At 40.4% G+C, this 14,870-nt stretch overlaps 1 protein-coding gene across 1 annotated transcript in view; it reads left to right on the forward strand.

Moving 5' to 3' along the window:
• Positions 1 to 14,870, forward strand: part of CRIM1 (cysteine rich transmembrane BMP regulator 1) — a 1,025,033-nt gene that overhangs the window by 245,047 nt on the left and 765,116 nt on the right. The gene's annotated exons all lie outside the window — the stretch shown is intronic.

The raw sequence follows: 14,870 nt of genomic DNA on the forward strand, positions 1-14,870 counted from the left end.
TTGGACCCTGCAGAAGCATGCAGTTGCAGGGCACTTGCAGCTTGGCCCATTTACTTGAATGGGTCTCGGTTGACAGACGGTAGCACCCACAAAAAGCAACAGAGGGTGTAATTCCTGCTGCAGCATGTGTATACCTTTGGCTGCTGCCTCAGAAGCTAAAGAGGGTAGGTATTGGGGTGGCGGTAAAACCGTCATTCAACTGCAGGGTTTTACCACCCCCCAACTTTACATGTGAACAAGCCCTTAAGGAGACGTTGCCGATTACAACTAAGGGCTCACTCACAGGGGCAGTAGGCACTGCTGCTCCTCTGCAAAGCGATCCCAGTGCGTTTGACAGGTGATGAGGAGGCTGTATGTTGCCTGCTTTAAACACATGATTGCCGTGCAATGCCTGTGATTGTGATACAGTAGTACAGCAATTAGAGGTTTAAATCAGGTGTGAGGAGGCAACACTGCTCGGTGATCTTTGACTTCTCCCATGTTGTTCAGGTAGATTTTCACCTCTTTAAGGTTACCTACCCCTGGATTAGAATATAAGGGAGATGGGCAGAAATAAAACAAGTGTTTTCAGTAAAATGGGAAACCAAACCTTTGGCAGTTTTGATTATGTTCCCACCAGAAAGCTTTACCTCACTTCTTCTTCAGGTAAGGGGTGTAAGACAGAACAGGAAGTGGAGGGAAATCCACTACAGAGGAAATGAACAGCATTTACAACTAGCATGCTAACCTTCTGTACTTTATCTAGACCTATATAAGTGTATATAAGTGTACTGTGCAAATGTTATAGACATTTGTGGAAAAAGCTGTAAGTTAGGAATGCTTTCAGAAATAGAAGTGTTAATAGTTTTTTTGTTTTATCAATTAACAAACTGGAAAGTAAATGAACAGAAGAGAAATACAAATCAAATCAGTTTTCTTCTGACCACCATTTGCCTTCAGAACAGCATCAATTCTTCAATTCCTCTAGGTACACTTGCACCTTTTTTTTCAGTTTTTCAGTTTTTGAAGGAACTCGGAGAACTAACCTCAGATCTTCTGTGGATGTAGGTTGCCTTAAATCCTTCCGTCCCTTCATGTAATACCAGACAGACTTGATGTTGAGATCCTGGCTCTGTTGGGGCCTAACTATCACTTCCAGGATTCCTTGTCTCCTTTACACTGTAGATAGTTTTTAGTGACATTGGCTGTATGCATACCTCCCAACATTCTGAGATGGGAACAAGGAACACCTAATATCAAAAGTATGTAGGCATAGGACACCCCCCCCTGCCACACCCCTTAAAGAAGAATCATAAAAAAAACATAAGTTAAACCCACAAGTGCTTTTTTACCACTACTATTCTTTTATAGTGGCTTTTGAAATTTAGAAATGCAACAATTTAAAATTTGGGTGAAAGGTTTAGCACTGGGAAACACTTTTTGAAAGAAAAGTAGTGCATTTTGTTTACAACTATATAGATCGGACCAAAACGAGGTACAAGTGTGGAGGAAAGAGGGACTTTGTTCCAAATCAGGGACAGTCCCTTGAAATTAGGGACAGTTGGGAGATATGTGTATGTTTGGGGTCGTCCTGATGCAGAATACATTTGGGGACAATCACACACCTCCCTGATGGTATGGCATGATGGATAAGTATCTGCATGTATTTCTCAGTATTAAGGACACCATTGATCCTGACCAAATCTCCAACTCTAGAAATGCAGCCCTAAACTTGCAAGGAACCTCCACCACACTGTTGCCTGCAGACACTCATTATTGTACCCCTCTCTGGCCCTTTGCTGCCTCCTGGTACAGAAAATATTTAAAATTTGACTTATCAGTCCAGAGCACCTGCTGCCATTTTTCTACACCCCAGTCCCCATGTTTTCGTGCATAGTTGGGTTGCTTAGCCTTATTTCTATTTCAGAGTTATGGCTTTTTGGCTGCGATTTTTCCATTCTGCCCAGACTTCTCCAGACAGTAGATGGGTATACCTGGGTCCCACAGGTTTACTCCACTTCTGTGCCGATGGCAGTACATCTTCCAGTGTTGAAGGGAAGTAAACACAACGTGTCTTTTATCTGCTGCATTAAGTTTCCTTGGCCAGCCACTGTCTATGGTTTTCAACCTTGCCTGTTTCTTTGTGCTTCTTCAAAAAAGCTTGATGAATTGAATTGATGCTGGTTTGAAGCCAACGGGTAGTCACACCAAATATCTATTGGATTTAAATTTTTCTTCAGTTCGCTCCATTTGCATTTTGTAAATAGGGCAGCACCAAATTTGCCAAGAGAGATACCCAAGACATGAAAGGACACAAAAACGAAGGGGGGACATGTTGCAGGAGAGTGTATACAACCCTGTAAATATAAGCCTTTTGCCAGTGAAGCCTTGTTTGTGACAGTGGTTAATTTGCTTGATTAACATGACAATATGCCTTCTGCTTGGTTATGTTTTCCTGACACCATTATGAAAACAAAAGAGTGCTGATCTATCACCAAAACGTCATGCTTTTATTTCAGCTCAGTTAAACACAGAGCAGTAATAATCCAGAGTAATGGAGCACAGCTACGTGAGAGAGCGATTCATCATCAGAAGAGATTGATTAATCATTTTGATAACAAAATCAAATTGCAAGACTGGCTATTAAAATAAATGGATAAATGATGGGGGTAATAAATCTGGATAACATGTTAATGTCGTTTAGAGATACTTACGGTATTATTTTCTAGGAACCATCCAGTTCCTGGGAAATCAGCAAATAAACTCATAAAAGCATGTTCTAGCTGGAATAAAAGAAAGGTATGATTGTGTTGTGTGCCAATTTGTTGAAAGTTCTTTAGGTTTAATTATGTTCTTGGTTTAATGACGCACGCAGGAAAACATGCCTGTTTCTCATATTTCTATGTTTTGCCATAGAAACTATTTAGGGCTGGTTCACGCTACATGCAGTCCAATGTGTTTTTTTTTTCTGCCTCCAAAACGCACAGAAAGTATGTTACTTAGTTGTTAATGGCATGGTTCACACTAGTGCTTGCAGTTCCAGTGCGTTCTAGTTCCAGAAAAAAAAGTAGAACATGCTGCATTTTTCCTGCACAGAACTGTACTGGAACATGGTAAAACGTATCAAAAATGCACCAGAATGCACTGAAACGCATCACAAATAATCAAAAACGCACTGGACCCCCAAAAAGGTAAAAAAAAGCATCTGGAACACAAAAATGCACCGAAATGCATCAAAAATTCATTAACAAAATGCAGAAACACATCCAGACTGCATTTCTATAGTGTGAACCAGCCATTATTGTATTTTTATTAAACTGTTGACATAGAGGCAAATGTGGAAGTACAAATTGTAAATGCAGTCTCCTTTTAGTGCTAGTAACAGCATTCACAAATGTAAATGTAAGACCCCATCCACACTTGCGAGTGGGGCTGTTAGCGATTAGATGCTGGAGACCTTGCAGGGGTCCCCGCTAATTAGTTGTGGGCAAAAGCCCCATTGTAAGCAATGGGAGGCTGACAGCTCTCACAGCAATTCACAGGTAATCGCTGCTTGAGAGATTACATGTAAGTGGCCATTAATAGCTGTGGTAGCTGTCAGCCTCCCTTTGCTTTGAATGGGATTTCTGCCCTCAGCTAATTGCCAGGACCTCCCGCTGGGTCTCCCTTGTTTCATTGCTAATGGCTCCATTTGCAAGTGTGAATGGGGCTTAAAATGTTTATATATTAATGACATTCTTCAGGGGATTTCCTGAGCTGCAGTTAATTGTGTTGTGTTGCATGCATCACATATCATATTTTGAGTTATTATTGTAGTCTTTATTCTCAAAGTATACAGTAAAGAAACTCAGTTTCAAAAATTGATTAATATTTAACATGCTAATGTTGTTTCAAAAGTAATGGTCGTTATTTTTATTTCTGCATCTTTAAAATGATATCTGAATTCTACCATAAAGGTTCAGGCACCTAGTGTTATGGGATGTCAATGCTCTGTTACTGTGCCTGTGTACTCCTGTGTTGTCATCCTGTTGCATGGGCTTTTCTACTGTCGCAGCCAGAAACCTGCCCTAGGAACTGCCCTGTAGCCCTCAAAAGCAGGTGCATGTTGACAGGAAGAGACTGTAGGATAATGAAAGACACATAAAAACAAGTATAAAGCACCCTATATTCAAACTAAATATCATTCATTATACATCTACTGTTAGGTCATTTTTAAATTTCTTCTATATATTACTAGTTTTATATTTTTTTTTTTGCAGTAATATAAAAGGAGCATGTATGTTATCCACTAGAGAAAACTCCAAATTGCTCAGTATTTTTACTCTGTACTAAGTCAGTATAGAGGTTACCATTGTACCCTCTCCTCCTGAAAATGCTGGTTGGCCAGGTATCATGTTGACCAAATGGCTTCATTACTTTTAGTCACTGACAAGGATCAAGCATGCAGTTCTGACTTTAGGCTACCTTGCTTGTTCTGGGTAAGTATCCCCGTATTTCTCTAAGTTAAAAGCTTTCCTTAGCCACTAGTGAAATGCAGTATGGTATCAGCCACTTAAGAAATACATTGTTCTCTGAGAGCCTGGTGATTAATGAGCAAATATGGCCTCCCAATTTCTATATAATTATGATTATTATTATGCACAGAAACCACTTATTTACAGATGATCACATCAAGATTAATTACGTGAAGCTGTTATCTATTATGTGTTTACTTAAAACATTAAAAAGCTAAAAATTCTACTAAATTGTGTATCAAGGAAAAAAAATTTAGATCTCTGCAATGCATGTGCAATCCTGCATGTTTTTTCACTTTAACCACTTGCCAACAAGGCAATTTCACCCCCTTCCTGCCCAGGCCAATTTTCAGCTTTCAGTGGTGTCACACTTTGAATAACTTTTGAATAACTATTGCTTGGTCATGCAACACTGTACCCAAATACATTTTTTTATAATTTTTTGAGACATATAGAGCTTTCTTTTGGTGGTATTTAATCACCACTGTTTATTTTTTGCTAAACAAACAGAAAAAGACAACAAAGTTTGAAAATAACATTTTTTTTAGTTTCTGTTAAAAAATTTTGCAAACAGGTAATTTATCTCCTTCACTGATGTGCTCTGATGATGCTGCACTGATAGGCAGCACTGATGGGCACTGATAGGCTGCATTGATGGGCACTGACGAGGAGGAACTGATAGGCTGCACTGATGGGCACTGACGAGGAAGCACTGATATGCGACACTGATTGGCACAGACTGGTGGCATCGATGGACACTGACTGGCGGAACTGATTGTCTGCACTGATTGGCAGCACTGATGGACAGTATTGGGACTGCATTGATGGACACTGTTGGGATTGCACTGATGGATACTGTTGGGGCTGCCCTGATGTCCCCTGATGTGTAAATACACTTGCCGATTACCTTCTCTCCTCACGCTGTGTCAGCGGGAGGAAAGTGCAGCCGATGACCGGCAACTGTATTTACTTTATGGTCACCTATGTCATTGGACACAGCTGATCATGTGGTAACAGGGCTCTGTGATTGGCCCTTTACCATGTCATGTGATTAGCTGTATCCAAAGGACACAGCTATCACAGAGCTTGCTGGGTGCACGCCCCAGAGGACGTGCAGAAGGCATGGTTCTGGAGGACATCATATGACGTCCTCCCAGAACTAGATGACTGCACTATAGCCATCATTCAGCTATAGCATGGTGCAGAACAATAACTGTTGAAATGCCAGAAATATAGTGTGCTATTACATAACAACAAACGGGTTGATTTACTAAAACTGTAGAGTGCAAAATCTGGTTCAGCTTTGCATGGTAGCCAATCAGCTTCCAGATCAAAGCTTATTTGTAGAAGTTGAAGTTAGAAGGTGATTGGATACCATGCAAAGCTGCACCAGATTTTGCACGCTACAGTTTTAGTAAATTAGCCCCAGTGTATTTTTGGCTGTAAATTTTCAAAGCATGTTTGGGTGGATCTCCACCCCTAAACCTCCCCTTCTCCATAACCACACCTTGTGCACAGGTAGAGATCACAGGAAGTTAGCAACTCATAAGGCATTTTTTTTGCACTTATCAAAACAAATATGACAACTTTCATGGGTATATTTAGCAGATAAGAGGGAACAAATAAGAGAAATTCATTGTTAGGATTTACATACACTTTAATGTGTTTCCCAGCCCCACAAACTGAAAAAACTATTTCATTCATTTTTAATATTCAAAGCAAACTCACCCATCTATCCACATCTCCATGCTTTATTCTGTTGAGAAATCATTTGAAAACACTCCTTAGCATTTCTAGCTGTGTCCATCGCGAGTAAACACAGATGATTCATGTAGCATTTACTTTCTGCAGTCAACCTGCCCTTAGCTCAGACAGGTAGGACGTGTGCTGAGAAAGCCCCTTTTCCCCTCTTCCAGATGAAAGAAAAAAAAATGCCCATGAAGAGTTGGGGGATGTATGACATAATTTTGGCCTAGGTTCCAGAACAGGAAGTAGCTGAAGAAATTTAAAAAAAAAAGTTTAAAACAAGTAATTATAATATACCTTTCTATCTATCTAAATAAGGCTAGCAGCATAAAGATTAAAAATAGTTAACGTTGTTTGAAAAAGTTTAGTTCTGCTTTAAGGGCTAGCAGCTCTTCATACAACAAAGTTATTGCTCTTTATGATTAAAGCAGGTTTAAGGTCCTGTACCCACTAGCATTGGGCTTGTGTAAATGACATTAGTTTTACATCAGTTTAAGGTGCTTCTGAGATCATTTAGAATTCATTGACAGGTGTAGTTGACCCTATCCTGACCTGCATTAGACCTGCTTTAAGCCCTGATTCACATCTGTGCAGTCTTGTGGCCATGTTTTGCACGGACACAAGAGTCCATTCATTTGAATGGACTCCCGGGACACGCAGGGAAGAAGTCCTTGCACTACTTCCAAATCGCAGCCTGCACATGAACTGAGGTTCACATTACAGTTGAAATTTCCAGTGCGGGCGGCATGCCGTTAGAATTAAGGGCTCCCGCCCGCGGGTCCCACATTCCTCTGTGTGGGTGGTGCTGCTGCAGGCATTTGTGGGGGTCCCGCAGCAGCACCACCCACACAGATGTGAACTGAGGGTAAGTGGGTTTTGCATTTCACTAGACTTAATTCCCTTTGATTGTAGAATCCATTTGATGTAAACAAACATCTGGCTACATTCTTCCCAAAGGCATACGCACATTTTTCAGACTGCTGGAAGCCAATGAGATACTTCTTGTAGTATCCTAGATGCTTACAAAAGCTAACAAAGTATGAATGAGTATGGATATCATTGTATATCCACCAGCTGCTAAACATAAAAGCACTGAAACAAAAGCAAGCATGAAATTAATATTTATAACAACATTCATTCACTTTTTTGTCACAGTTACTAAGTTTGAGGAAAGGAGTTTGGAAATGTGAAAAGTTTATTCTGGCAATATGTTTGGGTTTTGTCTCCTGTGTTTGTGTAGGGATTTCAAATTGTTCATAAATCTATCAGTGTTGTATTCGGTAACAAATTGTAGAAAACCAAAAGCTAAAAGTGCTTTACTGTGGTTCTTGGTGTAATTCGCACCTGAAAGACAGGCCATGTGTATAAATGGCTTAAAATGTCCACAGGATTATCACAGGGCTAATAAATGTCCTCATTGTACAGACCACCTCCACATCAGAAAGCAAGTCCTCCTTCTGTAGCAAAATGGCCACCTCCACACAGAGACCTAATGTGGAACAAGGCATGGTAAATCTATAATGAGGGAAAAAGATCAGCTACATGGAACCTATAGGCATTACTGGGAAGATGTCCTTTGTCCTCTGCTAGCCTTTTTTGGCATGGCATTCACAGCACAAGTCTTTGTTAAGGAACAAGAAAACAAATTCTTTGGTTGAGCAGTGAGATCTGATAGGACTTAAAATTTGAATTGCTAGTCCAAGTAGAGTATGCCTAATAGCATAGTTCTAATACCCAGAGAAAAATACAATGTATAGGAAATTACATCTGGTAAAGGATAAGATAAATGAGTGATAAGTTAATGTAGCTACAGATGTATGTTGCTTAACCGCTTCCTGACCGCCCTATAGCAGAACTACTGCTACAGGGCGGACGGGCTACGCAAAATCATGTGTGTGTGTGTATATATATATATATATATATATATATATGTGCTTTTATTTTTCCAGGTAGGGGGCACGCACACGCTCCCTACCCGCGCCGCCATAGGTGGCTACAGCTGTCGATCACCAGGTCCCGGCCAGAGATTCCCCGCCGGCACCCGGGAACACTGATGGGGGGGGGAAGTCTGTATGTAAACAATACAAATCTCTCCCCTGTCAGCTCCAGCTCTGCATAGCAGAGCAATACAAAGCAGCATGCTTACACAGTAAAATGTACACGGCAAAACACACACAACACACAATTAACCTCTTGATGGTCCCAGCTGTTAACCCTTCCTACCCAGTGTCATTACTACAGTGTCAGTGCTTTTTATTAGCACTGTATTAGTGTCACTGGGGATATCAGTGACAATCAGTTCCCCCATAGTGTCAGAATGCCTGCCGCATCCCGCTGTAAGTCGCTGATCACCAACATTACTAGTATTAAAAAAATAATTTCCAGTATAAATACCGCCATTTGTAGACGCTCTAACTTTCACGGAAACCAATTAATTTACACATATTGCATTTTTTTTTTTTAGCAAAGACATGTAGCAGAATTTTGGCGTAAATTTATGACGAAATTTGATTTCTAAAATTTTTTACTGGATATGTTTTATAGCAAAAAGAAAAAAATATTGTTCTTTTTTTTACAATTGTTGGTCTTTCTTTGTTTATAGCGCAAAAAATAAAAAATGCAGAGATGATCAAATACCACTGAAAGAAAGCTCAATTTGTGGGAAAAAAAGGACATAAATTTCATTTGGGTGCAGTGTTGCATGACTGCGCAATTGTCAGTTAAAGTAACGTAGTGCCATATTGCAAAAAATGGCCTGGTCATGAAGGGGGTTAAATCCTCTGGAGGCCAAGTGGTTAAGGATGAAAGCATATATTAAAAGTCACTCTACCCAAAATTAATGTTTCAGTTTTTGGTGGAAGCTGCAGTTTTAACTGCTCTAACAGTATTAGATTATTGTATACCTCTTGGGTGCTGTATAATTAAGAACCTTGCATTCCATAGTCTACATTAATGCCAAGGTTGTTAATGAGGTCCCACTTTCTCTTTTGGATTTTTTGTTAGTTTTTTTTTTTTAATATGGGGAATAGTGCAAATCTATATGCACAATATCAATTTTGGGATGAGTGACCCTATGTATTTTTTTATATGCGAAACATTACTTGTATGTTGTTGATGTTTATTTGTGAAATTTACATCCTGGTGTCACATTTTTGTTTACAATTATGGGAGTTACATGTACATTGCCAATTTGGAAGCTTATACCCGGCTGATGCCGATGCCACCCTTCAGTGCCTCTCTGGGCTCCCCTGTCCCAGTGTGGAAGCAGGCAGTTTTTCTGGCTTACCATAGAGGTGCTTGGGGACTGGATCTTTCCATATCATCTTTATGGTTTTAGAAACCAGTTAAAAAATGAGTATTTTGTCACTTTTGCTTTCGCCAGCATGTTAACAAATCGGTTTTTACTTTTAAAAAGCATCTGATCACACCAATATTGGTGAAATCAGAAGCTGTTAAGGGCAAAGAAGAGATCTGGGGTCCGAGACCCCAGATCTCTCAATAAGGAGGACCTGTCACTGCCTATTGCTATTACAAGGGATATTTATATTCATTGTAATAGCAATACAAGTGCTAAAAAATGAAAGAGACAGTGTAAAAATAAAAACAATCCAAATTAAATAATAATTATAATAATAATAAAACAAATTAGGAATCCCACTGTGCTTGAGTGCAAAGGCGAATGCAGTCGTTGGTCCTATGTCAGTTTGTAAAGGATGATCGCATCACACGTGAGGTATCACCGTAAACTTCAGAGCAAGAGCAATAATTCTAGTACCAGACCAACTGTGTAACTTTAAACTGGTAACCTGTAAAGGCATTTAAAGTGTTGCCTATGGGGATTAAGTACCTTAGTTTGGCGCAATTCCATGAGTGTGCACAATTTATTTGCTGTAAAATCATCTTTTGTATTTTGCCAAACAATTGCGTATTGTGTTTTTGTGCAATAAAATTAATTAAAGTGTATCCCCCCCCCAAAAAAAAAAATATATATAATGTTTAGGGGTTCTAAGTAATTTTCTAGCAAAAAAATACTGATTTTACAAGTAAACAAAAATTGTCATAAAATGGCCTGACCTTAAAGTGGCTATACTGTATATCCTAACCATGTGGTGTATAAAAACTTTCTACTGTACAGTAAGTGCATTGATTATACAAGATAAATAACATAACCCAGCTGTAAATATGCAAAATCATTATTGACAGTAAGCACTAAATATCCCAAACATGAACTGGTTACAATGCAGACTGATCAGATTATTTACTAAAATGTAAAACTACCCTACTTGTTAGCATCCTTTTGTAACCTAACCTCCTACATTTTCTCATTTCAAGCAATATGTATAGTGGCCCTCCGCTACTAGCCATAATGCATATTTCATTACTATTTTACTTGTTCTACAGAAAAATAACATCTACTTAATGGCAGAGCAATATTTTAAGGCAAGTTCGAGAGATCAAGAGCAAATGCCAAGAGTAAGAGGCAAGGATCTCATCTCTCAACCACCTGTCAGCCACCCTCTGGAAAGTGATCCACTGTGGATTACTTTTCAGCTGGGGCATCAAGAGCTACCACAAATGTAAACACGCTCTTGAAGCTCCACCTTTTAATGATATCTATCAGCCAGGTTGAAAAAAAAGTAAACTTAATTGCCTGGCTTACAGACTCTCTTTGAAGCCTTTTACCTGAGAAACTGCCACAGTTTTGGCTGAACATGCACCATGCCCACAACTGCATCCTGTGAAACCTGCAACTGTAGTGTTTTAGATTTATGTTATATAGTGTGCGTGTGTGTATACAGATTCCGGTGAAGAAATAAACTACAAGTACTCTCTTCCCCCACGGCAGGAGTACTTGTAGTTTGAATGATCTGCACACACACACAGTGTGCAGGAGCCTGACATTACACACGCAATGTGCTGATCATGTGTGCAATACTTTGCAGGCTCCTGTTTTAAAAATAATAAATTCAAATTTTTTTTTACCTGCAAAAATATATGCATTTATTAATTTTTATGTAAAGGTAAACTTAGCCTTTAAGTAAGCAAACTAAGTGGAGCAGCATACAGATCTCCCTCTGGTGGTATATTTTTAAATATTATAATTAAAGTGTTACTAAAGTCAAAAAGTTTTTCAATTAAAATAAAAACATGTTATACTCACCTGCTCTCTGCCTCTTCTCGTGTCTCTTGATGGTGATCTTGGTTCTTCTTCTTCGTGTGTCCCCATAGAAAGAAGTTTGCTATGGAGGCACACAGTGTCTGTGTGCTCTCGAGCTGTGTGTCTATGGTGCTGCTCTTTATAGACCTACACAGAGGGACTTCGCCCCACCCCCCACTTCCTCCTCACTACATTTGATTGACAGCAGCGGGAGCCAATGTTTCCTGCTGCTGCTTGAGTGCTGTGTGAAGGGGAAGAGGGGAGAAGAGGTGCAGCCATGCACAGTGCTGGATCTCTTCTCCATTTTCTTCCCTTTCAGGGAGGGGGAGGACAGAGGAATAGAAAACATTTTTTACCTTAAAGCAAGAAATGCATTAATGTAAAAAACTTTTTTAGTATTACTTTAATTCAATTCTACAATGTAAATAAGTAAGCATACAAAATGCCATTCATTGCAGCAATTTTTTATATGTGCTCACTAACTAAAATATATTTTTTAATTAAAATTAAACCCTATAACAATTAACAACAAGCATCTGATGAAATATACGCAAGCACAGGTGACCTCAAGAAAAACAATTGACAACAAATGAAAACGCTATGCCAATATAATCAGTAAATACTGTAATATAAGACATTTTGTGCAAATGATACAGATTTATATAGCGCTAACAGTTTGCACAGCGTTATACAAAATCTCACTAATTCCTGTAAAAGTTGCATTAGCACGAACACCTGCACCCCCCTCACCGTCCAAACCTCCTGCGCCTACCCTTGGTTAGCAGCCCACATATATTATATTACCACTATGGAAGCTTGTAAAGTGACAGGATGCAGGGCTAGGCATGTTTTTTTATTGACAAATAAGTAAAATTTCTGGATTTACTGATTATGTCGAGTACATCTGCCTATCGATATTGTTATGCACTTGTTTACTCTAGATTCCACAGGCGTGTAAGGTGTTTAGTAAAATAGTAAAACAAGATCCCCTGAGGATGTCCTGTGTGATTAACTACTTCAGCCCCAGCCACTGCATTAGTACGTTTGCAGGGTGGCACGGCTGCGCAAAACCACGTATTAAAACGTGGTTTTGCAAAACGGGTAGGGGGCGCGCGCCCGCCCTGCCTGTCCCGCGGGTCTCCGCCGCCGGGTCACGGCCGGTCATTACCGGCCGTTTCCCTGCGATTAGCGGTGATCGCTGACAGAGAGCAGGGCTGCATTGTTTATACACAGCCCTGCTATCTGTCAGTTGCCTGTCAGCTCCTGACAAGCTGAAGAGGGAGAGAAGAGTTTCTCTCTCCCGATCAGCCTTCCCCCGTCCAGCACACACCCCCGCCCCCTAGTAAAACACTCCCCTCACACAGGTAACCCTAAAAAATGTTAACCCCTTCCTCCCCAGTGCCATTAGTACAGTGTCAGTGGGTTTTTTTTTTCACTGATCACTGTATTGGTGTCACTGGGGATGTCAGTTCCCCCCCAGTGTCAAAATGCCCGCCGCAGTCCTGCTATAAGTCGCTGATCGCCGTCATAAGTCGCTGATCGCCGCTATATGTCGCTGATCGCCGTCATAAGTCGCTGATCGCCGCTATATGTCGCTGATCGCCGCCATATGTCGCTGATCGCCACCATTATTAGTATAAAAAAAATTAAAAATCCCAGTATCTTTCCCGCCATTTGTAAACGCTATAACTTTCATGTAAACCAATTAATTTACACGTATTGGGATTTTTTTTAGCAGAGACATGTCGCAGAATGCATTTTGGAGGAAATTTGTGACAAAATTTGATTTTAAATTTTTTTTACTGGACATGTTTTATAGCAAAAAGTCCAAAATACTGTTTTTTTTTCTCAAAATTGTCAGCCTTTTTTTTTATAGTGCAAAAAATTGAAAGCACAGGCGATCAAATACCACCGAAAGAAAGCTCAATTTGTGGGAAAAAAAGGATGTAAATTTAATTTGGGTGTAGTGTTGCATGACCGCGCAATTGTCAGTTAAAGTAAGGCAGCACCGTAACACAAACCTCTTCTGTAATGCTTCCTGACCACCCTACAGCAGAAATACTGCTACAGGGCGGCATGGGTATTTCCAGATCACACACATATATATATATATATATATATATATATAGATGTGATTCGCGCTCCCGTGGTTTTCACACCCCTCCTAGATAGCGTCAGATTGCCCGTCAGTACACCAGTCATCACATTTAACCCCTTGATTGCCAGGAGCACGCACATGTGCAATAAGCCTCCATTGCTAGTATAGTGTCTGAACAGGTCAATATCTTTGATCAGATCAGCACTATACCAACGTTCACATTAGTATAACGTCCCCAAAAACGGGTCAGCCCCGGCACCTGCCAACACCTGTGTTTAGCCCCTACGCTTACCCCCCCCCCTTCTCCCCCAGCAAGTGCGGTGTCAGTAGGTCACTTTCACTTGATACATTGCACACAAAACCGCAGTGTTGGCAGAATCAGGCCTGATCTCTGTTAGCACTTGCCGGTAAATTTTGATGACTCTCATATGCAGCAGAGTGCCAGTACTAGTGCCACTCTACCTTTTGGTGAACTGGCGAGTACCAGCAGTCTAGTACATACATCCTGGTCTTTCACATACCTCCTTGATTTTTGGAGCTGTTTTTCACGGAATCTCTGTATGCGTTGATTGTGGATCAAAGCAGTTTATATGCACAACAATTTATTGCCGCCAACCCAAATTCAAACCTTGCCAGACCATTCGCATGGAAACTCATTACGGTTTTCAAATTTACATTTTTTTGGGGCCTAACCCTCAACATGGGCATTACTAAAAGAAATGAATTGCAGTTGTATTGGTCCGCAGATTCATCATATGCCGTGTTCTCTGCTGCCATGGCCAGGCATAGATATGAGAGTATACACTCTGTCATCCTCGAGGTGACCCTGAATTTGACCGGCTCCACAAAATTCAGCCCCTCACAAATCACCTTAACCTAAAATTAGCAGATGTCTATACTCCCCAGCAAAACATCTGCGTTGAGGAGTCCCTCATTAATTTTTCTGGCCGCCTTGCATTCAAACAATTTCTCCCCAGCAAGCGTGCCAGATATGGGGTCAAGATGTAGAAGACCTGTGAGAGGACAACAGGCTATACTTATAAGTTTCAGATTTACGAGGGAAAAGATAGTCACATGGAGCCCGCCCGGATGCCCAGACTACATGGGGAGCAGTGGCAAGATAGTTTGGGACTTGGTGTCATCATTTCTCCATATGGGGTACCACTCATACGTGGACAATTTTTATTCAAGCGTGCCACTATTTAGACATTTATTCAATCTTGGAACTGGCACTTGTGGCAAAGTGTGACCTAATGTGTGCCCACCATTAGAAGTGGGTGGATGCAGGGCGGTATATTCTAATGGTGGGCATACCACACACTTTTTCTGGCAGAGATTTCTTCTCATTTTTTCATTCAGTCCACAGGCTGCATAC

This window comes from Staurois parvus, unplaced genomic scaffold (assembly GCF_062004578.1).
Source record: "Staurois parvus isolate SC_StPar_1 unplaced genomic scaffold, SC_StPar_1.0 ptg000546l, whole genome shotgun sequence".
NCBI lineage: Eukaryota > Metazoa > Chordata > Amphibia > Anura > Ranidae > Staurois > Staurois parvus.